This window comes from Balaenoptera borealis (genome assembly GCF_965194805.1).
Source record: "Balaenoptera borealis genome assembly, chromosome: 5".
Classification (NCBI taxonomy): Eukaryota; Metazoa; Chordata; class Mammalia; order Artiodactyla; family Balaenopteridae; genus Balaenoptera; species Balaenoptera borealis.
In genome coordinates, this window is record NC_138862.1 from 110,559,130 (window position 1) to 110,578,906 (window position 19,777).

The 19,777-nt window shown below is 41.2% G+C and overlaps 1 long non-coding RNA gene across 3 annotated transcripts in view; it reads right to left on the reverse strand.

The window, feature by feature from the left end:
- LOC309629943 overlaps positions 1 to 19,698 on the reverse strand; it is a 71,662-nt gene extending 51,964 nt beyond the window's left edge. For all 3 annotated transcript variants that reach the window (XR_014245311.1, XR_014245312.1, XR_014245313.1), the window contains exon 1: positions 7,686 to 19,698. This is a non-coding gene — a long non-coding RNA (uncharacterized lncRNA). The remainder of the gene's footprint in view (positions 1 to 7,685) is intronic.
- Positions 19,699 to 19,777: the final 79 nt, after the last annotated feature.

A 19,777-nucleotide genomic window follows, 5' to 3' on the forward strand; every position in this document is an offset into this window, starting at 1 on the left:
ATAAAGACTACTGGGACCCAACTTAGAAGGCAATTTAGCAAATTAAATCAGTAGCCTCAAGAACACCTATATTTCTTAATCTGTTAAATTAAATATTCTGTTCTACCACACATAACAAATGTGAAAAATTGTAAAAGCATTAAGAATAACTGTGTTAGAGGCAGAGTTTTTAATAATAATAAAAATTAGAAATTCATACAAATGTTTAACCATAGGGGCCTCGTTAATTAAATTATGTAATGTAACTATTACAAATAATCTTTATGAGGACTTTAAGGGGGAAACTGTATTATATCAAATGGAGAAAAAACAACACATAAGAGTATAAAAATTATTCAGAACTGTCAAAAAGAAAATTTTAAAGGTGTAGAAAAAAAAGATGGAGAAAAAACATGCTTAAAAATGTTAACAGAGACTAGATCCCTGTATAATGGGTGATTTTCTCTAATTTCTTGTATTTTCTGTAATGAGAATGTTCTCTAATGAGTACTACTTTTAGAACAGAAATACTCCTAATAATCTTTATTTTGAAAGAGGTGTAAAGGTCTCGGAAAACATTTTTATTTAGATAGTAAAAATTACTGAGGGGTGGAGGGGCTTCACATGAAGACATTCTAATTGTGATTCCTCAGCGCTTAGAGGAAAGGCTGGGAGGAGTCACCCATGGCTGTCCTCACTCACAGTATTCTAGAGCAGCCTGACATCAAATATTTTGCCTCTCTGTCAGCTCATGTGATTCAGTATTTGGTTCAGGAAGCATGACCATGGGAAACTTATTCAAAACTTATATATTTATAAAGTACCTGGGTAGGTTACATATGTTTCTGGATCGCTAACCCCAGAAATATCTAGGGAGGTGCAGAACTCTCTGAAGCTTGAGTAGCAAACAAAAATTCTATCATGGAGTAAATCTACAAAGCTCATTAATATAATTTATTAACAGTCACTCCTTCTTTCTGGAAACACTCTCTCGGTGTCTACATCACCCAGCGATCTCTCCTGCTTTTCCTCCCATCATCTCTGGCCGGTTCTTCTGTCTCCTGTGAGGCTCTCCACTTTGCACTTCTCCAAAATCTACACGCTCACCTTGTCTCTCCCAGGCCCTCAGCTCCTCTCTCTACACCCTCGCCTGGACAACCTCGTCTACTCTCTCAGCTCTTGCTGCCCTCTGAACAGTATAGTCAGCCTCTAACAGCCCCTAAAAGCTGGTATTAATAACTTAGAAATAGGTTTAATATAAACGTTTTCATTAGCCTTCATTTTTAAATAACAGATGACTCTCCAAAATGGTTGTCAAAGAACAGTGTATATGTGTTATCTTTTGATTACCTTTTCTACCAATCTGACTGTCTGACTGCTGATGTTTCAGAGTGAGGGTGACTAGATCGTCTCCTGTTTTCAATGTGCTTCCTCTGAAGTTATTTCACCATAGTTTTAACCATTGTCCAGTCAACACAATGCTTTGAAAAATTCACTTGAGGAAGCCACATGTTGAAGAAGGCACTCAGGGTACAGCCACTTCATGGCCCACCCGCTGGCCATGCCTAATGAGGGACCAGAGGGACACCTGCTAAGCAGAATGGCTATTCCAGGAATGAATTTGTGTATAAATGGAAAACATGATAACCCCCAAATTGTCCTTCCTAAGCAAACCCCACCTTTCCTTGTAAATGGTTTACATAGTGTTTGATTTTCATTGCTTTGCATTGTCTGAGAATCAAGGCATTTGTGCTTTCAGCCCATCAAAAGATTTATGATAAGGCACATCAGCCACTTCCCCTTCCTCTTTCCCTCCCTCAGAGGTCCCCCTGAACTCTTTTTTTTTTTTTCCTTTTGGCCACACCTCAGGGCACGTGGGATCTTACTTCCAACCCCCACCCCCTGCAGTGGAGCGCTGAGTCTTAACCACTAGACCGCCAGGGAAGTCCCCCCTCCCCTCCGAACTCTTTAAGGCAATTCTCTCGCAACTGCACAAGCTCAGCTCAGTATTGTCCTGTCCTGCACACCCTGCCCTTATTGTGCTTGTTCAGTCGGTAGCCAATCGTTTCAGCTCAACAAATATTGGGGGTGCCCACTATGTATGAAGAGCTGTGCCAGGCACTGTGGAGAGCAAGATAATGGGACAAGAACCTTCAAAAGTGAATCATTTCTGTCCCTTTCCTCTAGCTTTCAGGCCTGAGCTGAGCTGTCAGCCACTATCCCCAGATACAAGGGCTTTGTGGTTGGAGCTCAGGGTCAAAACCAGTCAGAGGCTGGTGCTGTTTACTGTGTTCTTGATCACAACCTTTATTGCAAACTTTAACTTAGTACACACTTAGGTGTAAAACACCCTGAATTCAGAATTAGACATGCCACACGCTCCCCAGCTATTCTGACCTCATGCTTTAAATATTCTTTCTTAGATCAAATATACTCTCTCCGCTCTCCTTTCCCATCTAGCAGCCTCCTCGGGCAGTAACATGACTTAAATCTAAATAAACCATTACTTTCACTAGACAATTGGCTTTCTGTGGAACTAAGTGAAAAAGATATGGAGACACCCGCAAGATCATAACCAGCCCATTGTGGTTTCCTCTTTTATAGCAAGTTAGAGAGCTTGATGATCATTGTAACTATTCCTTATTATTATCAAATACTGACACTGGTTTCAGCCTTTAGACCATTTTTTTCCTCCAAGTTGCAAACAAAGGCGTGCAGACGTTGTTCTGCATTCATTACAAAGAGCCTTGCATTTTCCTCCATGAATTTCATACTTAGTGCCGTGCGGAAGCCCCTCACAAAGAGTAAGCGCGCAGAGCCCGCACCTCCCGCTGGAGAGCGCAGAGGTTCGCTGGGGGAGGTCTGATCCGAGCTGCGAACTCCCCCTACCCCATCGCAGTAGCGCCATCTGCAGCGTGCGGCTGGACCGCCTCCAAGTAACTCACTGCCTGCTTTAGAACTTTTATGGGCCTGCTTTTTGAAAGCATACTCATTCCGTATGCAAAGGCTTGGATACATATGCACACCAGCAGCCTGTATGCATGCAAAATGTGCAGATGGGCAAAGGAAAATGAAGCCAGGGGTTTGGCGCGAAGACAAATGATTAACCCTGCGAATTTCTAAAAGCCACATAGGAGCCCTGTGGAAAACAGGGCTCTCTAGAGAACTGGTAATTGGAACTTATTTTAGATTTCAGAAACTGTAGTTTAATAAAAAGCGTAAGAAAAACAGACTTTAGAACTTGATTTTTTTTCTGGCATTGCTCTCTTTGAAAACAAACACCTGAAAGGTCACAAAATTTCAATCAGCTGCAAGATGACCAAATTTGATCTTTTCTCCACAGCTATCACCACACATGAATCACACCTCCTTAGTGGATATGGTGCAAGAGAACTGGAGGATAGCCTTCCTTAAATGAACAAACAGCTGCATGATTCTTTTTAGGAAGGAAAAGCAGGCTGAATTTGGGGTACCATACAATAACTTATAATACATTTTCAAATATTTAATATGCCCATCATATTTATAAATACATAATAGATTTTGCAAAGGTATACCAAGCCTTTTTAGTAAGATTGTTTATTTCAGAATAGTTTAGAGAATTAAAATGCTTAGATTTTCAGACCATACTTAGGTCTAAGAGCTTCAGAATTAGTCAGCATCTCTTTTTTTCCCTCCCTTTCTTTTCTTTAACTGAAATATAATTGACATATAACACTGTATTAATTCTAGGTGTACAACACAATGATTTATGTATATATTGGGAAATGATGACCGCAATAAGTTTAGCTAACATCCATCACCCCACATAACAATTTTTTTCTTGTGATAAGAAATTTTAAGATCTACTCCCTCAGCAACTTTCAAGTATACAATATTCTTAACCATTAGAGTCAGCATTTCTAAATGAAGATACATGCAATTTATTCTATTCTTTCCAAAAGAATTCACTTGGAATCAATTCAGTAGACCTCCTTATCAGTGAGGTGCTAGACTGAAACAGGGAGGGGCTCCACCTGTTCCACAGCCCTTCTTCAGCTGGACCCCTCAAGCCATCTATGAGTAGTCAAGCAATCCTGGTACAGACTGTTGAGAGCCTTACACATACTTGTGCGTGTTTCTGAGTCTATTACAATGGTCCATTTTCTTCTCTAGACTCTTAGATGCTGGTGGGTAAAGACTGTGTTGCTCTGAGTCCCTAGCCCCTCCCTGTCCTCAGCGCAAGTCAGGCATTAAGCAGTTCCTATAGGTTTCGCTGAGTGTTGTGCTAGGGCAAGGATCACGTGCTCTCAAAGCACAAAGCAGGGAGCCAAACCTAGTCTAGGCATCAGAGAAGCCCTCCTAGAGGAGTAGCATTTTAAAAGACAGCTGAATTTAAATGACTTAGGAGGTAGCACACACTGGAATTGAACGACTGGATGAGAGGTTTCCAAGAGCAAGGGCAATGCCCACATTACTGGGGCGACTGGATGTAAATCGACGTAGGAAACAATGAAGAAAGAACACGTTTGGGAGTACGGGGTGAGATGAAGCGTTCAGTCTTGGCATTTAATCGGAGGGTGCTCCTGAGAGCTGTGGGTGGAGCTGTGCAGGAGGCAGCAGGAGGGAGGATAGGGGTGTCCAGAAAGCTGGGTAGGCTCTTTGGGAGTCCTCGACATTGGGTGGCAAGAAAAGCCAAGAGAGTGGATGAGACCGCCCAAAAAGAGTGGGCAGAGAAAGGGATAAGGAAGGAATCTGAGGAGAGGGAGCCCAGGAAATTGGAAGGCAAGGGGGATAAGGAGAAAGACAGGAGAGGGCAGCGTGGGAACCAGGGGAAAGGAATGCTTCAAGAAGGAAGGGATGGTCAACAGGTCAAGGCTGCTGGGTCAGAGTGTGGGATTTAGCAATGAGAAGTCCTTCAGTGACCTTGATGCCTTGGCGGGTGAAGGGAGCGTGCAGGGTCACACTGGTAGAGGCATGAATGAGGGGTCAGGGAAAGGAGTAGCAAGTCGAGTTCGACAGTGAATGAGGACAGCTGGGGGTGGCTGGAGGGATAGGTAGGTTGGATCAGTGTTTCTTAATCCTGGCTGCACACTGGAATCACCTGGGGAGCTTTCAAAATAAATTCTGACACCTGGATCCCACCCCTGCCAATTCTGACTTAATTGTTCTGAGGTGCAGCCTGGGCACCGTAAAGTTTTTAAAGCTTCCCAGGTGATTCTAATGAGTAGCTAGCGCTGAGAACAATTGGGATAGGAAAATAATTTCTTTTAAAGATGGGAGTAAATTCAGCATGTGAAACGCTGAAGGATGGAGCCATACAGAAGGGGCAGCTGAAGATATGGAAGCAGAGGTGATGGTGATTGACGTGGGAGCTCCTGGGAGGGAGGTGAGGATGGAGTCAGCAAAGTAGAGGCTGTGACTTAGAAATAAAGCAATTCCTTTATTACGGCAGGAGAAAGGGAGAGAAAGAAATGTGGACGGGGTCAGGGTTGAGGTTCTGCTGGCAGGATGGAAGCCTTCTAATGAAGCCCGTGCTCTTTGTGAATCAGTAAGAGGAAAAAGAAGGGGGTGGGGGTGGCGAGATCAGCATTTGGAGCGTGGAGAGGACTCGCAAGGTTGAGTGCCTGCTTCAGCTTAGCGACCCTGACTTGTAGCATCAGTGGTACGTGAAGCTGATGGTTTTCAGCAGAACATTAAGAAATGTGAAAACAGTACTTCCCTAAGCATGAGGTTTACGTTCTTCAAACCCCGTTGTTGGGAGGATTCAAAGTTAAACAGCTAAGACCATAGGAAGCACTGGGGCAGGGGGAGGGGGCATGGTTGGAAGTTAACCAATGACATCCCTTGTAAATAGTTACATTCTCTGAATCCAAAACAAAGAACAAACAAAACTCTTATATTGATATAAAACATATTAATAATAAAGAGAAAATCAACAGCATTCTACATATTTCAAATGAGTAAAAATTAAATCCTCTACATTTTTACCATTGTTTGCTTCTTAAAAACATTAGCATCTCCCTCCCCTACATTCGCAGTGAGTTGTTTACAGATCTGTTCCACAAATCTCCCCACTTCCCACATTCGGTCTAATCCAATACTCACTGGCTTTCTGGTTTTATGACTGAGTGACTCGGTATTTGTGGACATGCAATCTGAACATTTTGAAATTGTGAAAAAAAAGTAAGTCTTCGTGAATACCTAATTTTTCCATGAGACGACTCCAGGTTGGTGAGTAGGATAACCAAGTGTCCGGTTTTGCAAGGAACTGAAGGGTTTCCCGGGATGCAAGACTGTCAGCACAAAACCTAGAGTGTCCCGGGAAAACCTGGAGGGTTGGTCACTCGACGCTCTCCCCCCTACAACCATCCCTCCCTCGCTCACTGGTGACACGTGCCTGAGAGACCAGCAGAGAAAATGTCTGCAAGCCAGTTTCCAGGCCAGAAGCCGATGTGGTGAAAGGGGGCTAAGAATTACTTGAAGACCACACACTCTTCTCTTCCCCTCCTGCTGCTCTATCTGGCTTCTCCGCGTGGTGTAGTGCAGCACCCACGCGTGGTTAACTCCTAACACCCCTGTCCGTTTCCTTCGCCACCCCTGTTCCTTTGATGAGGCCACTCCGGCCTATCTTGGTTCTGAGACCTTTTTCTGTCTTGTGGCTAGTGTCCGAAGAAGGCCTCCGCCCTTCCCAAACCACAGTTCTTTTCTCCTTTCATCCTCAGAAAAGATAAACTAAGCCAAACACATACCTTAATTATCAGGCCAAAGCACTTCTTGATTAAAGAATTTTAAACATCTCAATACAAAAAAGGTGCCTTGCTCTTTAGAAAGGGAGGATACTGCCTGACCTCTTCTGCCCTTTGACAATAGAAGCCAGGTCTTTATCAAAAAGAAACTGCTTTCTTCTTCATTCCAGGATGTGCTTTGCTTAGAGCCCATTTTAAAATCATCCACGGATGAAAAGTCACATTCTTGAAGGAGAACAGAAAAGCAGTTTGTATAATAGAGTGAAGAAATGAGGTTTTCCTCTATTAAATCCTTAATCCATGTTTGTTGATTTGATGAATAAATGAAGACAAAGCAGATTTCTTTAATCATGGAAGAGTTACTCCTTGCCTTCACTATAACTTAGGGAGTATGCATTTTACAACACGAGGTGTAAAGCTCTGGATCCAGGCTACGGAGTACACAAGGGCAAGCAAAGCAAGGCCCTTTCAATAATAATTAGCTGTGATCAGTTAGGAGAATGTGGTAAGGTGAGGAAAGAAAATTACAGAGCAGAGAAGACCAGAACTTACCTCAGACTACCTCTTCCACAACCACATGGCATGTCAATCCCATCACAAAATAGAAAGGTATCAAACATTTGGGTGGGGGATCAGAGAGGAAAAGAGTAGAGTGAATAAATTTTACAGACCCTGTATAAAACGTGGTGAGTACCTCTACAGAGGATATGGTGTTTCATATTTTGGTTGCTTTTTAAAGTTTCTTCCCAGGTTTCGTGTGGCCCAGCATCTGTACAGAGTCACACTCAAAAGAAACATGACTCTGTCTGGCAGCCTTAAAGATGAACTCATATCTTTGCTGTGGGTGTTTTTTAAAGAACCAGACCAAATACACGGCACCTTGCAGAAAGCATCCCAGAAATTCTCCCTGGCCATAGTTCTTTTCTCCAAAAATCTGTATTCATGGCGGCCCCTAAAAATAAAATTACTGCTACTCACCATGGTGCACGAAGTGGTCCTTCTCCACCTCCTCCTTCACCTCCACGCTCCTTTCGCAGTTGCAGTTGGCTCTCAGGACTCCCGCCCCTAACTGCCAGCCCTGCCAGGCTGCTCCAGGATGCTGGAGAATGCTCTGTTCCTCCCCCACCCTGTTCCCCCTCGCTTTCCACAGAGCAGAGTTTGTAGAGTCCTCGGGGAAGTGGAGCCCCTCCCTCTGACTGTTTTGTGAAAAAAACTCTTGTGTGGCCCATTTCTGGCAAATAAGCTTCTCCAGTTTGTTCTACCCGCATTCCTGGGTGGAGATCATTGTCTCTGGGACAGCTTGAGGGGCTGGAAGCAGATGGGCTCAACTCAGAGTAGAAGTGAAGTGGAGGTCAGGGGTAAAGCAGGGCTTGTTTTTCTGTGGGTCAGTCCACAAGGAACAGCTGTGTAAGTTAGAATGTGAAACCCCCAATGCGTCTATGTTAAGATTTGATCTTGTGAAACGGCAACGTAAACAAACCTTGTGTTTTTCCCCATGAGGTCAGAGTTACAGCCCTCACGTTCAACTTAGTTCTTCTCAGCATCCCACCATCCCCATTCTGATTGTCTCGGGCCACATAGAACGCCCTCGTTTCCCCTCTCCTTCAAACTTGATATAGCCGACCCTAGGCCAGTCTGTGTGACTGTACTCATAAGGGTGTTCACATACTTTAGCCCTGTGTCTCCACTTCTAGGACTCTACGCCAAAGAAATAATCAGAGATGCAGACACATATTTATACCAAATATAGGTTTATTTATAATAGTGAAAAAATGGGTATGACCTAAGTGTCCCCAAATCAAGAAATGGCTAAAATTTTTTGATAATTTATATGATGAAATATCATATACTATTAGAATTCTGATATCAAATATTTAATAACATAAAATGTTTCTAATTCAGTGTTAACTAAAAATCATGAACGAAAATTCTATTTGAATTATGCCATCAATTGTGTATATGTGTATATATATATATGTTTGTATGTGCATGTGTATATACACACAACACACACATAATTTGGTTGCCCCCTGGGGAGTAGAAATATAGGTATTTATTTAGCCTTCTGCATTTTATCATGAACATATGTTTATTTTACAGTCGTAGGTGAATAAATGTTATTGTAAAGTAAATGTAAAAAGAAAGTATTTCTTAGCAGAGTAACTGATGAAAAAAGAAGCTGGAACAACCTAAATGGTTAACAATATGCGAATGGTTAAATAAATGGAAGTGCATTCATGTGTCCCATCGCCACTGAGAGGGCCTCACCTCCTGCTCCTGAATGTGTGGAGGGCACCTGGTCGGTCAGGCCCCGAGTCACCCCCAGCCTCCTCCTCTCTGTCCTCTCCTGATCCTGCTGCCTGTGATGATGTGACCATCGACCTCTTACTAGCTCGGACATGACTCTGCTGGCATTTCTTTCTTGTTGAGAGAACCCTACTCCTCCTACCATGCAGTTCAGTAGAAATGGCCCTCCTGCATCCCACTAAGTGTGGTTCCCAGACACCAGCTTTGTCAATGGATACTCCATCTCTCTGACCCAGTGAGTCATTCAGCTTAGGCAACCACAAGCCCCACTGATAGTTTTCTTCAGAAGCCATCAGGAAAACTGCTATCTCCTCCTCTGGGATCAAGAGCTATAAAGATATAAGCCAGAGAGTCATATGGATAGCTTTCAGGAAAATGTCCATATTGTCCATATTGGAGAGAATGATACCAACACAGGTGAAGAGAGATGAGAGACGACAAATAAGTTCTAAAGACATTGTTTGAGCCTCTGAATTCAGCAGTGACAGAACTTTTTATTTTCCTCAGTTAATAAACTTCTCCCCTTCCTCCCTCCCTTCCTTTTTCCCTTATCCCTATTATGTATTTGTTTGTTTGTTTCTGTTGTTGATTTTTTCTTAAGCTTGTTTGACAAAGGGCTCTGTCGCTTGTAACCAAAGGAGTTCTGACTCAAACAGTTATCCTACGCTGGATTTGGCAACTTGGTTTTCGGAAGCAACTATTCAGCCTGTGCATGCCAAGGAAGTCTGGACTCTTTCTAGAGGAACTCTTGACTTAGAGGGCATGACCCTAGACAATCCTTTTCCCTCTATTTGTGGACATTTTCTGTCCTTGTTGGCTGGAAATTTCTTTCCTCCCTACCAGTAAGAGAGTGAGATCAGACATATATCATTTATTATTTATAGGCACTAAAAATTTCCAGAGCATTTTTAATGACATGGGAAAATACTTGTAATATATGACCTCAATTAGTTAAGTATGTAATAACAGCTAGTTATAGAAAACTACTAGAAAGAAATTTATCAAAATATTCACAGTGGTTATATCTGAGCGATAAGATTATGGGTGATTTATATATTATATTTTCTAAGTTTATAAATGGACATGCAATTATTTTGTCATTAGAAAATAATAAGTTATTAAAATAAATACATAAATTGTAGTACATTCATCCAAAGGACAATTTTGTAGTCATTGGAAAGAATGTTTTGAAGATATTTCAGTAACATTGAAAAATGCTCATAATGGAACAATTGGAAAGGTAGACAAAACTATATATATCACTGATCTCAATTATGTTAATTATAGATGTGCAAATAGATGCATAGGAAATGACTAAAGAAATTGCTTCAAAATATTAATAGAAGTTATCCCTGACCTATGAGATCAGGGTTCATTTTTGGTTTCTTCTTTAATGTGTGTTTGTGTTTTCCAACTTTCAGAATCAGAATTCTTTTATAATCATAATAAAACAGTAAAATGTTACTCTGGTGGAGAATAGGTTTGAGAAGGCAACTCGCCCTCTCTCCTACCCCTTCCATGTAGGATGCCCCACACCTTTCCTCCTTTCTCCAGGTCACGGGCTGAAGTCCCCTCTGCCTCTGTTTAAGGAAGAGGTGGATTGCGGTCAATTTCTATCCTGGGTGGAGACAGGCCTTGTAATCTTCCACCAGGGATGACTGTCTTCTAGAGGCCAAGTTTCCCCAGCTTTATCTTCCAATTTAGCTATACAACACACACACACACACACACACACACACACACACACACACACACACACACGCTTGTATATTTACAAATTATTAAAGCAGAATTTCTTGGAAAGAGAGGAGCTAAAGCAGAAAATGTAGCAAAAGAAAGCAAGATTTACATAACATATTTTGAATGTAAGCTAAATACTTTACATACATTTTTGTCATTTAATCTTTTCAAAATCCCTCTGAAAAAAGTATCATCATTTCCCCTGATTAATAGATTTGCAAAACAAAGTCTTAGAAAGAGATATGCGATAACTTCACCTTCACACAACCAATAAGTGGTGGAAGTGGGATTTGAACCCAGGCAATCTTATTCTAGGACCTGTGCTGTTAACCAATATGTATACGACACACTGAGGTAATATACATCATGATTTCTGCATTAACTCTAATGACTTCCTAGCTGAGAATCTGTGAAACCCTTGCAAAAGGTGGTAAGGGAAAAGTTTCAGTTCCTTGTTTTAGTTCCTTTCTTTGTTAATTATCTGATTCTGCACCATTTCTTAACATTCATCTGTATGACATTCACAACTGATATACAGCAAAATGAAGACCTCTTTGGATCAAGGATTTTAAAAATAATTGTAGAAGGATCTCAACTATCTGTAATTGATTGGAGCTCAGACTTTAAATACACGCAGTTCAGTAGTTGTGCATGTAGTTTTAGATATTTCTGCTCCTGCCAGCTAATGCATAGATCTGTGTAGGAAAAGACGAGGAAGGATATTCTCTGATGTGCTTACTGTAAAACTCTGGGCACATTTGCTGGTTTCCCTTCACTTTGTTCTGTGTTGCTGGGGTATGAAGCAGTTTAAAAATCTCCTCAGTTTTTGTGGATTAGGGAGCAACACTGAGTTTAAGACTTATCTGGAAAAGTTATCTCCATTTTGCCAAAACTATTGCCAGCGTGGTTCTACTTTTTGAGGCCTCTGATCGGAGCCACTGTGATTTTACCCCTTGACTCACGCATAGCTGCCTGAGTGGGCAAACCTACCCAAGAAGTAGGGAGGGTCAGGGTAGTCAGGGCAGCTGATTGGAGACTAGAGAAGAGAAACTTTGGAGAAGATGAGATGTCCAGTGGTACTAAATGCTGAAGATAGGTGCGGTGGTTAAAAGCCGAGGAAAATTGTCTGGCTTTGGCAATTTAGTAGACTGTTGCTGGAGCAGATATGGAAGAGAGGCAGAAGTATAATTCAGGTTGCAGTGTGGTGAGGAATGAGTGGGAAGTAAGGGACTGAGTGAGTCGGAGCAGACTTTTCTTTCTTTGGCAGTGAAGCGCAGGTGGAGAGTTTAAGCATGTGAAAGAGGGAAAGTGTGTGCTTGCCAGAGTGCACGTGTGAGTGTGTGTGTGTGCAGGAGGTGAGAAAGCTGCTGAGCACATTATACGTAGAGTAGGAAGCAATACGTCAAGACAGAAGAGAAGAGGAAGAAGAATAACTACTGCCACTGAGAGCTTACTCTGTTCCAGCTAGGGCTTCACATTGTTTCACTTAATGCACACGGCAACCTTGGGAGGAAAGTGAGGACTAGAGAAGGTAAGTAATTTGCCCAAGATCACACAGGTATTATTCTGGCAGATTAAACAGACAGATATTTCGTACTCTAGAGACCTATAAGCTCTATGCATGGAAGAGATGGAAAAGCAGGAAGAATATTTAGTACAGAAAGGTCCTAGAGGAGTTGGAATTTTAAAATATGGGTCAGTAAGACCAAGGGACATATTTATCCCAGAAGCAAAGAAAGATGGAATCAGATAATCCTGTAAAAGAGATTAGAACTTAATTTCATTTTATTTCTTGGATAAAAATAGCCTACGTAGCTGGTGTAGGTGTCCAGCTAGGTTCCTAGGAGACCAGCTATGATTCCATTAGGCTTACAGTGACAGAAACATATCCTTTTTTTAAATCCTCTTATCGTGTCTGGTTTTGATCATCCTCCAAATGATCTCAAGTTGTATACTGTACACTTGCATGACTGTGCACTCATAAAGCTACTCCTTTTACCTGGAATTCCCTTCCTCGTCTATTTATGAGTATGGAGATGGACACTACTAGTTAACTGGCAAACCAAATAACTACTGAGATTGAATGAGTCCCACTCACGAATTTGGTCTTATGATTTTTATCTACGAGGTTGTTGTTAGATTACATTGGCAGGGGTGTGTGAAATAGAAGAATTTTTAAGTATAGACTCCTAAAAAATGAGCAGCAAATTACAACTGAGCTTTTCTATCACTAAGCCATTCCAATTGAAATTCGTGACCTACTTTATCTTATACTCTGTTGCCATAGTGCTTAGGTTAAATGTGTAACTAAAGAAAACTGATTTCCAATGCAAATCTTGATTTTTACTGTGCCCTGCAGTGCTCCGTGGATGATGCGTGTGTGATAAGTGTCACATGTAGAAGATGCCGGGGGGAGTTTTGAGAGTTAAAGTATTATGGCCTCTATCAGTGGATATTAAGATAATATATTTTCTGGAGATGTGTATCATTTTCTTAAAGAAGTGAGTGACTTTATAAATTCCCTTAGGCACAAAAGAAACAGGATTTTCTGTCTGCTTCAGAAATAGTCTCCGACTTACACAGGCTAATAATCAGTATTTCCTAAAACAGGAAAATATTTATCTTGGAAAATATAAGCTTCAAGCTCTAAGACAAATTCTTGTCCCTCAAGTATTTTAATGTCTCAGTTGGTTTCAAAATCAATTCCGCAGTAAAGTGCGAATTTAGAATTCTCAAGACCTTATCTTTATATTAAAAAAACCCAAAACAAAACAGCTGGAAAACATCTGTCAATGTCAAGGTGTGTGTTTGGTGGGTGGGAGAAGGGGCCTGAACAAGTCTAAGGGCCAACATTCCCCAGCATTCTCTACAAAAGGGCACATTTCTTTCTGAATGGTAAGGCTTTTTTCATTACACCTGTGACATTGTGACTTTAATGAGAAATATATATTTGGTCTTTGTCCATTGTTCCTGCAGGCAGCTCCTAAAACCCATGCAATTTCCTAAAGTGTTGAGAGCAATAAGGGTGTCCTTTGTTATGTTAATGAGATTACTTTTGGAAAGCCCCTTGGTAATGTAAGGATGGGGGCTGGTTGCCAGGGGAACCAAGCCTGATTAGAGGGTTGGACCTTTCATTCCCACCCCCCTGACCTCTGGGGAGGGAAGAGGGGCTGGAAGTTGAATCAATCACCAGTGGCCAATGATTTAATCAACTATGCCTGTATAATGGAGCCTCCATAAAAACCCAAAAGGAAGGTTGGAAAAGCTTCCAGGTTGGTGAACCAGAATGCTTTCACGTGCTGGGTCCCAGAGTCTATTGGGATAGAAGCTCCTGTGTGCTAGACTTTGATCTCTGTGTCTCTTTATCTGGCTGTTCAATTCTTATCCTTTAATATCTTTTGTAAAAAAAAAAAAAAGATAAACTAGGGAGTAAGCTGATTTCCTGAGTTCTGTGAGCTGCTCTAGCAAATTAATTCAACCCTAGGAGGGGGTCACAGGAACCTCCAATTTATAACCAGTCAGTCAGAAGTGCGGGTGACAACCTGGACTTGCAATTGGTGTCTGACTTGGGGGGGCAGTTTTGAGGGACTGAGCCCTAACCTGTGGGATCTGACAGGTCAGGTATATAGTGCCAGAATTGAGTTCAATTTGTGGGACACCTGGTCAGAGTTTCAGGGAATGGAGTTAATTGCTCAGAGGTATGGGAGAAAACACATCGTAACACCTTAATTTTTTTCTTTTTTGTATACAGTTAAGTCTCCATAAATCGGGGAGTTTATGGTGCAGATTCAACCCCAAACATGTTGTATTTGGCCTACATCACATTGGTTGTTGACTCTATCTCAGTTTGACTGCCTTTGGCAAAGTGAGCTTTTCAGTTATATTGATCCCGCCACTGTCTTTTTCTCTTTTTTAAAAAAAATTTTACTGGAGTATGGTTGCTTTACAAGATCCCTTATGTCTTATGTTCTATAACTGGCACAATTCACTCACTAGGGTTATAAAAGGAAAAAACCTATTACTTTCTACACTACTCCCAACATTTCTGACACCGAAGGTGTGGGTTTCTCCACCCTAAGCTAGCCTCTGATTTTTGGTGGACACGGACTGGGTGACCTACAATTTAACTCAATTCTGACACGAACTACCCGGAGTTAGTGCAAACCTCGTAGGTTAAGGGCTTAGTCCCGCAAGACTGCCCCCCCACTTCAGATGCCAATCTCAAGTCCCAGGTTGTTGCTTGTGCTTCTGACTAAATGACTATACATCGAGGGTTCCCACAATTCCCTCCTCAGGTTTGATCATTTGTGAGAACAGATCAGAGAACTCAGGAAAGTGCTTTTCTTATGATTACTGGTTTATGACAAAGTTTACAACTCAGGAACAGCCAAATGGAAGAGATGCATGGGGGCAAATTATGTGGGAAGGTGCATGAAGATACCCTGTGCTGTCTGGGCGCCCCGCCCTCCCAGCACCAACCCAGAGGCTCTCTGAACCCCATTGTTTAAGGGTTTTATGGAGGCTTATTACGCAGGTATGACTGATTAAATCATTGGCCACTGGTGATTAAGTCAATCTCCAGGCCCTTATCTTTTTCCCCTCCCCAGAGTAGTGGCGGGTGGAATGGGGCTGAAAGTTCCAACCCTCACGTGGTTGGTTCCTCCAGCAATCAGCCCCCATTCTCCCAGAGCCAGCTCATTAGCACAAACTCAGAGACAGTTGAAAGGGGTTTATGAAGAAAAACCAGAGATGCTTTTCTCACCCCCATTACTCAGGTAATTCCAAGGATTTTAGGAGCCCTGTTAGGAAGCGGGGCAGAGACCAAATATGTAATTCTTATTATGTCACAGGTTACTTGCTTGAATCTTGTATGCATTTGATCTTGTTACTTTTGCCTTAAACATATTGGGGGAGGGGTGATATATAAATTGATAAATTACATTGAGCAAAATCATTCATCTATGTTTTCGTTTGTTTATATTATTTATCTGTTTATATTATTTTGTATTATTTTTATATCTGTTTATATTATTTTTACTGTACTTCACATCTGTGTTGTTTTCATTTTTGGAGCATTTTTGCTTTATTGCAGGTGATAGGGGTCTCTTTCGGGCTTACAGAGGGAAATGAGGAAGCCTCGAGCATTTCTCCAATCACCCTTTCTCTAATATACGGCTGCTGGTGAGTTACGGTTTGTGCTTTGCTCCTCTTCTCTGTCCTGTTTCTGTACACCTCTATTAATTGTGTCGCTTTCCGGGATTTTATGTTCAAACCCACTGAGACAGAGAATCCACTATGGAGAGCCCAGGCTTGCTCACTGAGGTTTCCCTATGGATAAGATGCAGAATCCTATCTGTCCAAGGATGTGCTGGCCAGAGCTGCTGTGTGTGACATGACTCTGCAAGGCAACTGGTACACAAGAAACTACCCTTGGCTGCTTGTCCAAAATAGAACTTTTGGGGGCAAGCACTTAGAATCTGAGACGCCACTGGTACAGAGGAGACCAGAACTCAATTGCAGTTAAAAGCATACGTCCTGGAGTCATATTGCCTGCAGTTCATAGCTTGACTCTACCACTTACTAGTTGTGGGATCTTAGGTGAGTTACTGTACTGATCTGTGCCTCAGCTTCTTCATCTGACAAATGGGGATAATAATAACACACGTCTCATAGTGCTGCTGTAAGGATTAAGTTAAATGATGTATGTGAAGGGTCTAGCATAGAGCTGGACATAAAACAGAAAGACTCAATAAATGTTGGTTATCATAATCATAATTATCATGGCTATTATTTGGATACTTCCAAAGGTCTAGCACAGTGCCTTTCACATAGTAGCTTTTAAAAAATACTTGCTGAATGAATTCATGAAGCTATGAATTAATCACAGGGCAGTGCCTGAAATATGTAGTTTGGCTGAGTAAATTGTCTCCCAGGTGGGACTTTAAAATATTGTACCTAGAGACTAATATAAGTATTTCATCTCTTCTTTCAAAAATTATTTCCATAATGAGAGTTGCATAGCAAATGGTCTTTTTAACAGAGAGCTTCCCCACCCCATAGTCCCTAGAGTAGTACTAGATGATCCATTTGTTAATCTTCATGATGTCCCAGTGTAAAGCTAGCAGTAGTTTTCTTTATTGGCTAGGCAACTTGCAGTGTCTGCCACAGAAAGATATATTAATTTTTAACTTGCCAGATTTTCTTCCACAAAGCCAATAGCAGTGGATGAGAGAAATTTGTGATCCATATCCCTGCCAGCAATAAATATTACTGCTTTAAATTTTTTCTTTTTCTTCTTTTTTTTTTTTTTCATTCTGATAATGTGAAGTGATATAATGAAAATGTTAAGCTTGAAATTCACAGATTAGAAGCCAGCTGGTATGGAATCAAGTCCATCTATCTGTCTCCTTCATAGAATTGAACTATATTGAAATAGGCAAAATATATTGCAGATCTTTGTTTGGATAGAATCTATTGACCACCTTTCTTTTTGTTTTTTAGCAGATTGTTATCTCTGCTTGTCCAATGTGCCATAGACATATATGCCATATATAGATGATCCTTAGACCTTGCTATTCTTCCAAAGGTACTAGATAGCATTTGGTATAAAAAGACACTGCTCCTGGGCTCCCCTGGTGGCGCAGTGGTTAAGAATCCATCTGCCAATGCAGGAGACACAGGTTCAAGCCCTGGTCCGGGAAGATCCCACATGCCGCGGAGCAACTAAGCCCGTGCACCACAACTACTGAGCCTGCGCTCTAGAGCCTGCGAGCCACAACTACTGAACCTGTGTGCCACAACTACTGAAGCCCGTGTGCCTAGAGCCCATGCTCTGCAACAAGAGAAGCCACCGCAATGAGAAGGCTGTGCACCTCAATGAAGAGTAGCCCCTGCTTGCCACAACTAGAGAAAGCCTGCACACAACAATGAAGACCCAACACAGCCAAAAACAAAAAAACAAAAAAAAAACAAAAAAAACACTGCTCCAGTACTTCAGGTGTGCTACTACCTTCATGATTTTCATTGTTAACATAATGAAAAAACCTCTGTCATAAGCATCATTGCTTATCATAGTTCTTGTACTTACCCCATAAATTATAAATTCCTACTATTTTAGATTCTCTTCTGTTTAAATTTATTACCTTTAGTTTCTATTCTTGGTTTACAAAGTGCATTAATTTTTATCTACTAACATTTCAAACTTTTATCTTTTTTTAATTGTTTAGATATTTTTCTCAGGTGTAATTCTTTTTAACCTCATCATTATTGTTTCTTATTTTCTTCCTCTTTTACTTTTAACTAGCTTGTTGATTTTGATCTTACAGTTTCTGATTTTATCTGTTATCTTCTTTTTATATCATTGGTTTATAAACAGCAAGCAAGAAATCTAGTTAAAGAGACAGATCCAAAAGGTTTTGCTGATGAATTGGTCACAAATGGAGAGCGAAAGGAAGGAATTAAGTGTTGAAACTTAACATTTTAGCCCTAGCAAATGGGTGGGAAAGGATGTAATTTATTAAGGTAGGAAAAACAGAGAGGAATATTTTGGAAGAGAAAAATACGAGTTTCTTCACTATCACCACCACCACGTAACAAAAGAAAGTTCATTTAAACATTAAAAAAAGAAGACATAAATGTAGATATTTTTAAATGAATAGTTTGTTTTCTGAAAAATTCACTAGATGGTCCATTTTTTCTTCTTATTTTGCCATGATTGGTGAAGACTTCTGGCATTTGGGAATACTTGCTGTAGATGATGAAAGGATTTATATTTCAGGAAAACTCATTGTGGTATCTATACAGAGAATAGGTTGAGGACTTCCCTAGTGGTGCAGTAGTTAAGAATCTGCCTTCCAATGCAGGGGACACGGGTTCGAGCCCTGGTCTGGGAAGATCCCACATGCTGCAGAGCAACTAAGCCCGTGAGCCACAACTACTGAAGCCCGCGCGCCGAGAGCCCGCGCACCGCAACCAAGAGTAGCCCCGGCTTGCCGCAACCAGAGAAAAGCCTGTGTGCAGCAACAAAGACCCAATGCAGCCAAAAATTTAAAAATATAAATAATATTTTTTAAAAAAGAGAATAGGTTGAAAAAGCTTGAAGACAGAAAGCTCCATTTGAACGGAAGCTCTGAAGGTCAATTACAACTGGAGAAGGTGAGAAAGAAAGATCTCTGTTAACAGATCTGTTAAGTTGGTTGTTGAAGTTTTGCCTGATGTCAGTAGATGAAAGAAGCTTTTGCTGAGAGTGAAGTGGTTGAGCATTAATTTTTGAAGAAAAAGTGATAACTCGAGTTAATGGTATTTAGTTGTTTTAATCAGCATATTCAATTTTCTGAACTTCAGAGGCCTGTCCAGCCAACATATTGTCTTTACTTAGTATTGTTTTACCCAGCATGGCTTTGGAGGCCACATTATTTCAACTAAATCTTTAAAGGAATAAAAGTGTAGTAATTTGTAAATGTACTGGACACGTGTTAAATATTATCTTCAGCAATGAGACCATGAGTTCCTTATAAGCAAGAGTGCCTTTTTTGTACAAAGTTAAGCTGTTACTTCTTTGAAAAGATCCCACTCCCTGGAGACCAGCATTGCTGGTCTCTCACCCTCAAAATGGGCATATCATAGGATTCTTGAGGATATTTAATGAAATAATGACTGTGTAAAGAAGGGGCTCAACACATACTACCTACCTATACTTTCTCTTCTTCTTCCAATGCCCCAGTGCTGGGTATCCACAGAGCCGGCTAACCATGCGCCCGTTGAATGAATGATCATATGACTCAGAGCTCCTTATTTTGGAATTTCGACGGCTTGGAAAGCATGAGTCTACCAGCGTCTGTAAAGTGTAATGTCAATAACGTTTTGTTAATTAAAAAAAAAAAAAAAAAAAAAGCACCCACTAAACTACAAGTCCCGGCTTTCTCCTGGAAACTGACGGTCACGTGGTTTGCCAGGAATCCGGAAGTCTGGCCCGCTCGCCTAATCATGCCGTGAAACCTACGTAGCGGCGCCAGACTGGCCAA